The sequence below is a fragment of the Vombatus ursinus genome, unplaced genomic scaffold, assembly GCF_900497805.2.
Source record: "Vombatus ursinus unplaced genomic scaffold, bare-nosed wombat genome assembly UNPS02014779.1, whole genome shotgun sequence".
NCBI classification, from domain to species: Eukaryota; Metazoa; Chordata; class Mammalia; order Diprotodontia; family Vombatidae; genus Vombatus; species Vombatus ursinus.
The window spans coordinates 34,954,741-34,968,692 of NW_020954557.1; positions in this window are offsets into that span (position 1 = coordinate 34,954,741).

Consider the following 13,952-nt stretch of genomic DNA (forward strand, 5'->3'; position numbering starts at 1 on the left):
CTAAAAATAAATAAACTAATTAAAAAAATAAGAGTAAAGGATATCAGAGGACTTGGCTGTCTGCTTAGAATCACATGCAAGACCTTAGCAAGCTATTTCTTCTCCCTGGGCCTCACTTTCCTCAACTATAAAATGTTGAGTTTAAAGCAGATGATCTCTGACATCCCTCCAGGCTCTAGATATATGATTCCCTCATGCTTATATCAATTTCAGCTATTTTTTACCTTTGCTCAAATATAATTTATCTGATTAAAGTAAAATTTAGTTGTTTCCAAAAAAGGGCAATTTTCTTCTTTGGAGTGCCAAATATCAATGAAATCTCAAGTCAAGTAAAAAAAAAAACTCACAGAAATATGAGAAGACTTATGCAAAACCAAGAAAATAGAACCAAAAGAACAATATATACTATGACTACAATATGCAAATGATAAGACTAAAAAGGAGTCAATTATAAATATTGGTCCTAGAAAATTGATAAAGAAACACATCTTCCTCCCCTCAGGAGAGAGCAATAGAATGATTGACATGGAATGCAGTGTATACTGTCACACATAGTCTTTGTAGGTTGTGTTATTTGTTGTTTTTTTTTTTCAGAAGGGAGGGAGAGTTTTATAAGTTCTAATTCATGGATAGCTCCCAGCCTATCTATCTGTTATTGCCTAATCTTTATGCAGTCTTTTTTAGTCATCCATATCTTAGATGGTGACTTTCATACAATTTCATGCAATTCAGTGTTGATAACATACTATAGCCACTTATATACGTACTATGTGTGTCTTTCCATTACCCTTTGATTCACCTACAATTATGGCTCTGAAATCATGGTGTCATTACTTGTAGCCATATATAATCATCAGGAAAAAAATTGTGTAAAGAAAAAAGAAGAAAAATTCAAGGGCTAAATTATTTCCTTAATATGAAACAGCTTGATCTTCCCCTCATATTAAATTCTGGACCTGCCTCATTCTTCTTCTGTAACATCTATGGCAAACAGGATAACTTACTGACATGCCAGTTCCACTGTGTGCCATAATCTGGAGAATATGTATTTCTCATCCACTTTGTTTCTCCCCTGTGGGAAATCAATTTTTAAGTAACCATGTATGTCATTGAGAAAACCACTTAATGTTCTAGTTCTCAATACAAACAACATATGTTATCTGCATGTAGAAATATTTGTAGAACTTCTCCATCAAAGTCTACATTTTGTCTAGAGCATCCTCTTTTACAATGTCAAAACCTCTGGTGAATATATACATTAAATATGTATATATGTGTGTATGTGTGTGTGTGTGTGTGTGCTTCCCTGTCTGATGTATCAAGTGATACTTCTATTCAGAAAATTTTTGAACACATTTGTCTCTGTAGTTTCTATTTTCATAGGGACCTGTATGATCTAAACATATTCGTGTAAGAAATATGGTTTGAAGAAAGAGGTGAAGGCTCTATTTTACTCTATCAATCAATAAACATTTATAAAGTGCTTATTATGTGCCATGCATTGGACTCAGAGGATGGAATGACATTTCTAGCCAAACACTAGTGTAGTTTAAATTTGAATCCTAAAATAAACAGGAAATGTCCCTATTTTGATAAATTGAGTGTTTTTTATTCAGATAACAATAGCACCACTGGGACATTATATTCCTAAGACTTTTCTGTCAGTTGTGTGACTATGAAGCTATGGCCTGCTGTAGAAAACCATATGTAAAAGCTGGCCATTGTGCTACTCATATGTTCTCATATCCCTATAGCAGTTTTGTAGATGTGAGCAAATAATTAGGGGATCATCAGTTCCTCATGCCTTCTCAATTTCCTTTTTTTTTTCTTTAGTGGCATTTTTAAAATAATCATTTCAGTCCTTTTGAAATTTTCCCCAGAGTGCCTTCATTATTTTAGGCTCACCTGCCCATCTCAAATATGTTCTTCTTCAGGTCCATTTTTACTACTTCACACAATATATCTAGCAATGAAGTAGAGAAATCCAAAAGTTAGTGGTTCCATTATCATTGTTGATGACTATATACTGTCTAGAAATGCTCAAATATCAGTTTGATTTTATATTTATTTGTTGTTTTCCTTTAAGTTTTATTTACAAAAATTTTCAGTGATAATCTAGCTTAACTGGGTCTAAAACCAATTCCTCAAAAAAATAAATATCCCTCTCAAGGGAAGGAGGAGGAGAACAAACATTTATGTAGCACCTACAATGTGGTAGACACTGTGCTAAGTGCTTTACAAATATCTATTATCCCCCATTTTACAGTTGAAGAAACTGAGGCAGACAGAGGTTAAATGATTTGCCCAGGGTCACATAGCTAGTAACTGTCTGAGTCTGCATTTGAACACAGATTTTCCTGACTCTGGGCCCAGGGCTCTATCCACTGTGCTGCCTAGCCACTTCAACTGTGTTGGTTTTTTTTTTTTGCTATTTTGTAGCATTTTATATATATGTGTATGTGTGCGTGTGTGTATGATTACAAATTATCTAAAAGAATATTGCAGCTGGCTGCCATGTCTCTCTGCTTAACAAGGATGTCAAAGTTGCTCATACGTAATCAATCAAGCATTTATTTAATGCTTTGTTTTTGGTACTATATTAAGCTCTAAAGATATAAAGGAAGGAAAAAAATAACCTCTGCCCTCTAGGAGCTTATGTTTTAATGGGAAAGATAATGTGTAAATACATATGCATATACAAGATATAAATGTAATAGATGGAAGGTAATGTTAAAGGGGAAGTTCTAGGAGTGGCGGGAGGGAGGGGGAAGGAAACGGTTTTCTGTGAAAGTAGCATATGAGTTTAGTCTTTTTTTCCCCCACCATTCCCAATTTTATTCTTATACCTTGATATTGCAAGAAAATGCAGAGTAAAATAAAAATCAATTCCAGCAGAGGTTACATTCATGTAGCCTGTTTCCTTCCCCTTAATTTGGTGTCTAACCCCATGAGCCCCCATCTGATACTCCCCTTTGATCAGACCAAGTCAGATACATAAGTTCAATGTGAGAAAACACTTAATAACAAGGTAGTACTAACACACTAGATCCCATAGAAAATTCCCAACACCTATATCTTAGTGGCTACCTCCCATGATTCCAAAGGAGGCTGTGGGACAACTCCCTAGCCTGTATCTGTTTTCAATTCAAATCAGCAGAAGAAACAGAAATGTGATGTCTAAAGCTACACTGCCTACTTAGCTCTCCTTACCTGTTGACTTATTGGTAGAAAGCATTGCTTGTTTTAGGTCATTCTCCTCTCCCCTACAGGGTCATGATTGCTTTGTGCCTCACTATCTGTGCTCATCAATCCCATAATTTTGTTAAAGAACCTCTATCTTTAGACTCTTTTTTATCTCTTCACCCTTGCCATATGTATTATCTGAGGGAAAAATTGTGATGGTATAGTGGAGGTAGATGGGAGATGATATAGTATAGTCAAGATGGAATGTGATTCTCTTTCAATATGGAGATTTTTCTGAGCCCCTAGGCATTGTAGGAACATGGACATTTTATTTTATTTTATTTTTCATGTTGTGAAAAACTAAGTATATTTCACTTCATCCTATTCTACCCCCCATTTATTCTATTCTCTCTTTTGACCTCAGAAGTGTTTGCTTCTGATTATTCCCTCCCCCAATCTGCCCTTCCCTCTATCAACCCCCTGCTCTCTTGTCCCTTTCCCTCCTTATTTTCCTGTACGGTAGGATAGATTTCCATACCCCATTGTGCATGTTATTCCCTCCTTAAGCCAAATCTTATGAGAATAGGATTCACTTATTCCCTCTCACCTTCCCCCGTTTCACCTCCACTGTAAAAGTCTTTTCTTGTCTGCTTCATGTGAGATAATTTACCCCATTCTACTTCTCCCTTTCTCCTTCCCCCAGTATAATCCTCCCTCACCCCTTAATTTTATTGTCCAGATATCACCCCTTCATCTTCAACTCACCCTGTGCCCTCTATCATCTATCTATCTATACATGCATATAATTTTTCCCTCCCACTACCCTAATACTGACAAAGGACTCATGATTTACAAATATCATCTTTCCATGCAGGAATGTAAACAGTTCAACCTTAATAGGTCTCTTATGGTTTCTCTTTCCTGTTTACCTCTTCCATGTTTCATTTGAGTCTTGTATTTGAAAGTCAAATTTTATATTCAGCTCTGGTCTTTTCCTCAGGAATACTTGAAAGTCCCCTATTTCATTGAATGACCATTTTTTACCCTAAAGGATTATGCTCAGTTTTGCTGGGTAGGTGATTCTTGGTTGTAATCCTATCTCCTTTGCCCTCCAGAATATCATACTCCATGCCCTCGGGACCCTTAATGTAGAAGCTGCTAAATCTTGTGTTATCCTGATTGTGTTTCCACAATACTTGATTTGTTTCTTTCTGGCTGCCTGTAAAATTTTCTCTTTGACCTGGGAATTCTGGAATTTGGCTACAATATTCCTAGGAGTTTTCCTTTGGGGATCTCTTTCAGGAGGTGATTGGTGGATTCTTTCAATTTCTATTTTGCCCTCTGGTTCTAAAATATCAGAGCAGTTTTCCTTGATAATTTTTTGAAAGATGATGTCTAGGTAAGTTTAATCTTAAATGAAGTCGTGAGTTCTAAGAGGTAGAAATGAGGAAGCTAGAGCATTCTAGGTTTAGGGAATAGTGAGTTTAAAAATATAGATAAAGGGGGATGGAGCATCCTTGCTGAGGAATAGCAAATTGGTCAATGTGGCTGGATTATAGAGTGCAGAGCAGAAGATTGGAAAAGTAGTAAGGGGCCATGTTGTGAAGATATTTAAAAACCAAAACACACAATATGCACTAGGAGGGGCCAAGATGGCAGAGTAAAGGCAGGGACTCACCTGAGCTCTCCCCCAAACTCCTCCAAATACCTTTAAATAATGACTCTAAACAAATTCTAGAGCAGCACAATCCACAAAAAGATGGAATGAAAAAAATTTCTAGCCAAGACAACTTGTAAGGTTGGCAAGAAAGGCATGTTGCACTAGGTTAAGAGAGGAGTGCAGTCCAATGAAGACCAAGCAAACCAGGATCAGGTCTCAGGGCTATTGAATCAATAGTAGCAGTGGCAGTTTTTAGTCCTTTTGGCCTGCAGACAGGAAACACAACTTAGAAGGTCAGCATGAAAGGTGAGTTGCACCTTGGTGAGAGTGGAGTACATACACTATGTCAGAATAGCCCTGGCCTCAGCAAACCAGGAGCGGGCCTTGGGAGTCATTGAATCAGCACTGGCAGTGGCTGGTTCTGGAGCTCCCAGCCCACAGATGGTAAGGGGGTCAAACAACTGGTCAGGAAGAGATTGCAAGGATCTCTTTGCTAGCACTGAGATACGACTTTGTTGCTTTGTCCATACTTGGCTTTGGGTCACAGTCCTAGGTGGCAGTCCCAGGGCAACAAAGAGCACAAGCACATCAGAGTTGTGTCCACAGTGGAACAGGCACCCTCATCACAGATCCAGGGCTGAAAAGAGTGCTTGTGGTCACTCACAGACCAAAGCACAGGCCAGGAGAGTAGTAAAGATCTCTCATTAGATTATACCACCTTAGAAAAACTGAAAACTTACAGGTCCCTAGAAATATCTCTGCAAATATCTGCACAAACCCCCTGAAGCTTGGGACAGCATACCTTCCACCCTGGAAGCAGAGCCCTATTTTAACAAAGAGTTAAAAGTCATGGAATAGCTTGGGAAAATAAGCAAACAGAAAAAAATCAACAACTTGGTAAAGGAGGCACAAAAAAATACTGAGGGAAATAATACCTTAAAAACCAAACCAGAACAAATGGCAAAAGAGGGGGGGAAAGCCAATGAGGAGAGGAATATCTTAAAAAGCAGAATTGGCCAAATGGAAAAAGAGGCAAAAAAATTCACTGAAGAAAAAAAAAACTCCTTAAAAAGTAGAATTGGCCAAATGGAAAAGAAGGTCTAAGAGCTCACTGAATAAAATAATTCCATAAAAATTAGAATGGATCAAATGGAAGCTAATGACTTTATGAGAAATAAAGAAACAAAAATCAAACAAAACAAAAATAATGAAAAAACAGAAGACAATGTAAAACATCTCACTGGAAAAACAACTGACCTAGAAAACAGATCCAGGAGAAATAATTTCAAAATTATTGGACTACCTGTAAGCCACAATCAAAAACAGAGCCTACATATCATCTTTCAAGAAATTATCAAGGAAAACTGACAGATATTCTAGAGCTAGATGGTAAACTAGAAATTGAAAGAATGAACTGATCACCTGCTGAAGGAGACCCCAAAAGGAAAACTCATAAGAATATTATAGCCAAATTCCAGAGTTCCCAAGTCAAGAAGAAAATATTGCAAGCAGCCAGAAAGAAACAATTCAAGTATCATGGAGCCACAGTCAAACTAATACAAGATTTAATAGCCTCTATCTTAAAGAATCAGAGGGCTTGGAATATGATATTCAGCAGGGAAAAAGAGCTAGGATTACAACCAAGAATCACCTACCCAGCAAGACTGAGTGTAATCCTTGAGGAGAAAAATGTATATTCAGTGAAATAAAGGACTTTCAAGTATTCTTGATGAAAAGACAGAGCTCAGTAGAAAATGTAACTTTCAAATACAAGACTCTAGAGAAGCATAAAAAGACAAACAGGAAAGAGAAATCATAAGGGATTTAATAAGGTTAAACTGCATTCTTATATGGGAAGATGATATTTGTAACTCAGCAATTTTCTCATTATTAGGACAGATAGAAGGAGTATACATATCTAGACAGAGGGCACAGGTGTGAGTTGAATATGAAGGGATGATATCTCAAAAAATAAAAAAATAAAATTAAAGAGTGAGAGAGGAATGTACTGGGAGAAAGGGAAAGGGAGAGGCAGAATGGATAAATTGTCTCACATAAAAGAGTTGAGAAAAAGCTTTTACAGTGGAGGGAAAGAGGGGGGAGGTGAGAGGGAGTGAGTGAACCTTACTCTCATCAGAACTGACTCAAAGAGGGAATAATATACACACTCAATTGGGTATAGAAATCTATCTTGCCCCACAGGAAAGAAGAAGGGAAAGGGAATAAGAGAAGGGGGGTGTCATAGAAAGGAGGGCAGATTGGGGGAGGGGGTAGTCAGAAGCAAAATGCTTTTGAAAAGGGACAGCATGAAAGGAGAGAGAATAGAATAAATGGGAGGAGGGACAGGATGGAGGGAAATATAGTTAGCAATCATAACTGCAGAAAAAAAAAACTTTTGAAGTGAGTTTCTCTGATAATGGCTTCCTTTCTCAAACACATAGAGAACTTAGTCAAATTTAAAAAAATAAGAGCCATTCCCCAATTGATAAATGATCAAAAGATATGGAGTTTTCAGATGAAGTAACTAAAGCTATCTATAGCCACATGAAAAATGCTCTAACTCACTGTTGTTTGGAGAAATATAAATTAAAACAATTCTGAGATACTACCTTTTCCCTATTAGATTGACTCATAGGAGAGAAAAGGAAAATGATGGATGGTGGAGGGGATGTGGGAAAAAATGTGACATTAATGCACTGTTGGTGGAGTTGTGAATTGATTTGACCATTCTGTAGAGCAATTTGGAGCTCTGCCCAAATGGCTATAAAACCATGCATACCCTTTTGACCTAGCAATACCACTACTAGGTTTATATTCCAAAGAAGATAAAAACCAAAAAGGAAAAGGACCTATATGTACAAAAAAAATTTATAGTAACTCTTTTCTGGGGGCAAAGAATTGGAAACTAAGGTAATGCCCATCAATTGGGGAATGGCTGAACAAATTGTGGTATGTGATTGTGATGGAGTACTATAAAAATACTATAAAAATGCTATCAAAGTGCTATCAAAATGAGCAGGATGCTCTCAGAAAAACCTAAAAGACTTGCATGAGCTGATGCAAAATGAAATGTACTGTGTACAAAGTTAATAGCAATGTTGTAAGATGATCAACTATGAATGACTTAGCTATTTTCAGTAATACAATGATCCAAGAAAACTCTGAAAGACTTAAGATGAAAAATGCTATCCATCCCCAGAGAAAGAGCTGATAGTGTCTGAATATAGATTGAAGCGTACTTTTTTTTTTACTTTATTTTCTTGAGGTGTTTTTGTCTATGTTTTCTTTCACAACACAACTATTATGGAAATGTTTTGCATGATTACACATGTATAACTTATACCAAATTATTTGCCTTCTCAATGATGTGGGGTGGGGAGGGAAGAAGGAGGAGAATTTGGAACTCAAAGTTTTAAAAACAAATGTTAAAGATTATTTTGACATGTAACTGGGGGAAAAGGAAAATCCTAAATAAATAAAAATTTGTTAAAAACCAAAACCAAAACCAAGGAACTTATTTTGATTCTGGATATAACATTTGCTAAAGTTCTCAAATAAATAATTAGAATTAGAATATTAATTTTTATTTTTGCTAGTTTCCCTTTTTTTGAGTTCATAGAGTGTTTCAACAGGTAGGGTAGGAATTACTGCAGTCTTGAATTCTTATCTTTATCTCTCTTTTTTTTGAATAATTTGGTATTGATTTGATTTGTGATCTAATTAGTTAATGATATGACCATATGCAGATGGTTATTATGAAATGACTCCCATATCAGTAACTGGTTATTTCCTGTGTGTTAAAATATAATTGATTTCATTTGCTTATGATATCATTCAATTTTTACCACATGTAGTCAGTTCCAGTTTTCTTTTTTATTAATTATTTTTGTTACATTTTAAGTTCTGAAGTATCTCCCTACCTTCCTTTCGACCTTGCACTAGAGGGGACCTCCATTTGACACAGATACAGATGTATGTATGCTTGTATGTAAAAACCATACTACGCATACTTCTATTTATCGGTTCTTTATCTGGAGGTGGATAACATATTCCTTCACAGGTCCTTTGTAGTTGATTTTGAGTATTTATAATTGAGTATAATTACTTAGTCATTCACAGTTATTCTTTGAACAAGGTTGCTGTTACTGTATACAACATTCTCTTGGTTCTGCTCATTTCACTCTTTGTTATTTCATGCAAATCTTTACATTTTTTCCCCAAAATCAACCTTCTCATTATTGCTTACCTACTAGCTTTCTTTTTAAAGGAAAGTATTTATGATATTCAGGCAAGCAAACCACTCAGAAACCTCTAAGTCTTTAACCTTTTTCTTTTGTTAACCTTGACATTTTTTTCAACATAGTATTCAACATTTTTCCTTTTGCCGTGAAAGTAATTAAATATCAAAGAAAATGTTGACTCAAATTGGGGAGTCTTCTTTATTCTGTTTCCTTTAGCTGATCCTGATCATTTCATGGCAAAAGTACTAATTGTTCAATGTTGTTGGCTGCTTTGGATCATGTGATGAAAACAACATCTTGAGAAATCTTTTATTCTTATCTCCAAAATTGTGAGCTGTCCTATTTTGCTAGAACAACTTTGTGTCTTTTGGTTATATTTATGTTGACAATATCAATATGAATTTGATCCAGTTCTCACAATGGTCTATCCACTTACTGTTTGTTGGTCAAAGAGATCATATTTAAAATATTTATAATTATATTAATTTTTATAGCTGGTCTAAACTGAGTCTCAGCCCCCTCTGCCTTTTTTTTTACCCTTGATCTCCTCCTACAATTGTTGTGAAAGTAGAAGGGACCACACACTGAAGTGAAGGTTATTGTATAAATTTTGTCTGTACTTTTATGCATTATTGAACTTCCAAATTTATCACATAAGCAGCCTGTCTTCTACTGATGGGATCTCTAATTTCCTGTTAGGTTGGTGCTCAGAGAGTGGAGAAAATCAGTCCCTGACACCAGAGTCAGTTTTTCCCACTTCCAGAAGCCCACTCTTCTGCCAGAGCTTTGGAGAACTCAGGGCTATGCCTATATTACAAAGAATTTTCAGCATCAGTGTAGAGGCAACCCAGAACAGTAGATGGAGTGCTTGACCTGAGGTCAAGAAGAACTAAGATCAAATCCTACCTCAGATATTTACTAGATAATGGGCAAATTAGTTAATGACATTTAATTTCAATTCTTCAGTTGTAAAAAGAAGGGGTTAGACTCGGGGACAACCAAGCTTACTTTCAATTGTAAATCCATGATCCTATGACATTGCTGAAAAAGGTTTGTTATAATCATAGAAATAACATTTTTATTTTGAAGGCTTGATGGGCTCACCCAAGTCATATGTGCTTCTCCTACTTGCTCCCATTTTGATGTTGCCACCTAGTCAATGGCTTCCTTTGCTATATTTTAGTAACTTCCTCTGCAAGACACACTTGTGTTCAGACTAGAATGTGAGTTCTCCATAAACAATACTCTCATCTTTAATCTTAGAAGGAAAAATTTAAGACTAAATTCCAAGTTTCATTTAACTTTCATTCTTTCTTCCAACCATCATCCAGTGTGTCTGAAACAAAAATCCAGTTCTCACCTAAACTGACGATTGAAGCTAACCCAAAACAAATAAATGGATATTTCAAGCCAGTGGCAATGCTACCAAATGCTGATGGGAAGATCTTTACTAGACACTGCATGTGAAGATACTTACCAGGGTAGGGATCAGATCTCCACTTAATTCAAAAATATGTTCAATTGGCAGCCTTTGTAATCCTGAACAAAATGGGGTTTTTCCTAGTCTAGCAGGATGTCTACCAGGTAAGAATTTAAAGGAGACATGAGTACTATAAATAACTCTTTTGCAGTGCGTGATAGTTGAGAAATTTAAACAGATACTCAGCTGGTTCATCTCTCTACTAGTATGCTATGGAGGCTTGGCTGGCTGCCTTTTTTTTAAGGGTTTTGTTACATTCAATTTGACCTGGAACTATAGTTTGTACTTACAGAGGAGTGCCTTGATTATTTTTCATTTGTAAAATACAGCCACAATTTTAGCTGGTGAGTTATAAACATGCTAATGTTCCTTAACTGCATTGCTGGGGATTTCCACAGACACATTAAGCCATCTACTGGCTGCAGCTCTAATGTAATCCTTCACTGAGGATTAGCAATGCTAATAATGATCTTACTACTGTTTTATTCGCACCCTAAGGTCTTAGCCTCAATTGTTATTTGGTTTGTCTTGCATAAAGAAACAACATGGAAATCTCATCCTATGAGACCCAATCTCTTACAATGAGCCTGGTGACTAAAGCACTTACTCTGAAAAGTAATTGTGCCTACTTAGGTCAAGGCTTTTGCCTCTTTAAGAGCTCTAACTCAATGGCATTAACTGAAAAAATTCAATTCAATACAACTAACATTAAATGCCTCTTAAGTGAAAGTTGAAAGTTAGTGTGGCATAGGAAATAGAGAGGGCCTCCAAGTCAGGAAGACTTTGGTTCAAATCTCACTTCTGGTCTGGTACTGGCTATGCTACCCTAGCCAAGTCAATTCGCTTCTCAATGCCTCTGATGAACTCTCCCAGACTTTGAATTGCAAAACTGTAACAGATATCAGAATATTGTTAGAAGTTGGTAGTACCTTACATTTTAAGCTAGAAGGGATCTCTGAGGACACCTAGTCAAATTCCCTCATTTTGCAGATAAAAAAACTGAGGCTTTCAAGGGGTTCAGTGACTTGATCACTGGCACATGGCTAACAAGTATTAGGTGAAGGATCAGAAGGCAGGTCTTCCTGGCTTCATGTCTTTCACCCTACCTGCTATGACACCCTGGCACCCAACCTGCCTCCTTGGCAGGAGCTCTCTACAACAATTAATTCACAGATGGGAGGAAAAAAAGACATAAGACCCTGTTGTTGTTCTTTGTCTTTCCTTCTTGAAGAGGATCATGACATCATGGAGGTGATGCCATGACATGCAAGTGAATTGGATTTAAGTGAGGGAGGGCAGTGCAAAGTCACCAACTTCACTTTCTCCTTGGGAGCCTTCTGGGTTCAGTGGCAAGATATAGATCGGGACAACTGGAGATGGCCTCAGATGCTGTGGAAGACCCTGTGATCAGTAATGGTAAAGATACAATAATTAAAAATGACAAATTCCCTGCCCTCAATGAGCTTAAAATGTCTTCTTGTTGGGGTTTCTATTCTGCATCCAATGGCTCTGCTCCTTGCTCCAGTTCCGTTTTTCCTTCTAGACCCAAAGCATGATTCATAAGTATCTTCTAGGTCAGAGGAATCAAACCTTGGGCCCTGCTGCCCACAACACTCCTGAGTTCTGCCAGAGCCAGATTAAAATGTGATTGGAAAATATGTAACAAAATAAATAAAAACACAACAAAGTTCTTGTTGTTGTGATTGTTGTTGTTTGGTCATTTCAGTCTGGTCTGACTTTTCATGTCCCGATTTTTGGAGTTTTCTTGGTAAAGATACTGGAGTGGTTTGCCATTTTCTTCTCCAACTCATTTTTATAGATGAGGAAACAGAGGCAAACAGAGTTAAGTGACTTACCCAGGGTCACACAGCTAGTAAGGGTCTGAGGCCAGATTTGAACTCAGGAAGAGGAGTGTTCCTGATTTTGAGCGCAGTACTCTATCTTCTGTACCACCTAGTTTTAATAAAATTTATAGATAACATTATTATTTTAAAATAGTCAATATGTAGCACACAGGGATCCTTATGTAAAGTTTAGTGGTCTCATTTCTGTTTGAGTTTGACACCACTGCTCTAAGTGGTTCATGGACTGATCTCACAAAAATGGCATTCTTAAGACGAAAATTTTATTCTATTGTTTTGGCATGAAATAATAATTCATGTGTAATAGTATATAAAAAGATATCTTGCTAGTAAATCAACAATAAAAGGAAGCGTTATCCTTGTGAAGGATAAAATTGAAACTGACAGCAAAACAAATAGAAAACACCTCAGAAGTTTTCACTTTTCCATGTCCTAATGGGCATTATTAGTTCAAATAAATCTGAAACAGTGGTCCCTAATGGAGACAACATTTGTTTCCCAGACTCACTGACTGATGCTGGTTTAGGATGAGGCCCAATGTAATGAGAACAATATTTTTTCATCCATCTACTGTGTGCAAAAGTTATTGTTCTAAGACACACAAGGTGTCCCTAGGAGGGCTGTGGCCTGGAGGTGGGGGGTGGGGCAGAACTGTTGACTTCTCCCCTATACAGGAGACATCTGGTAGAAATTAAGATCAAGGAGAGCTATAAGGAAGGAGGCTGAATGTCACCGAAAATGCAATATGCAACCTGACAGCTGAGTAGAAAAGGGGACAGGAATTTTGGTTGCCAGTCTGAATCCTACCTGCTTTGTATTACTAGAGCTATGTGAGCTTCAAATTTGTTTGTTTTTAATACCAGGTTTTGGAAACTCCTCCTTTCATCAAAACCTTTCTGAGTCACTCCAGTTGCAAATGCATAAGAGTCCTCATGCTAAAGGAACCTGAGATTCATGGTACTTTACTATGTTCTCTCTATGTTCTTTCCAACTTGTTTTCTCTTCCTCCGTTATTCCTTCTCATTCATTTCTTCTTCCTCTCATCATGTCATCACTTTATCTTCTGTTTATATCTTTCAGCTCCCCTTTTTTCAGGGCTGTGCTAGAGCCAGCTTTAATCTCCTTGCTTGAGCAGATACAATCTTCAGTGTGAGCATTATATCTCAGAAATTGACAATCACTACAAATAAGGGCTTGATATATTGTTTTGTTGGTTGTCTAGAGTTAAGAAAGTGCTAATAATATAGATTAAACTTAAAGGTGTGCATATACATTTTGTGAGAGACCTGTTATAAAACATTTAACAACACACCTTTATATTGCTCTATAAACATTTAAGCTGAAGCTCAGTAGGAGTGCAATCAGGGAATAAAGTTATTACCAGACTGGAGGCCTCATGACTATAGACTGATAATAACAATAATAAAAACAACATAATAATAATAAATTAAGATTATATAGTACTTTAAGACGTCCTAAGTGCTTTACAAACATTATCCCGCAATAATCCTACCTCATTGCCTCTT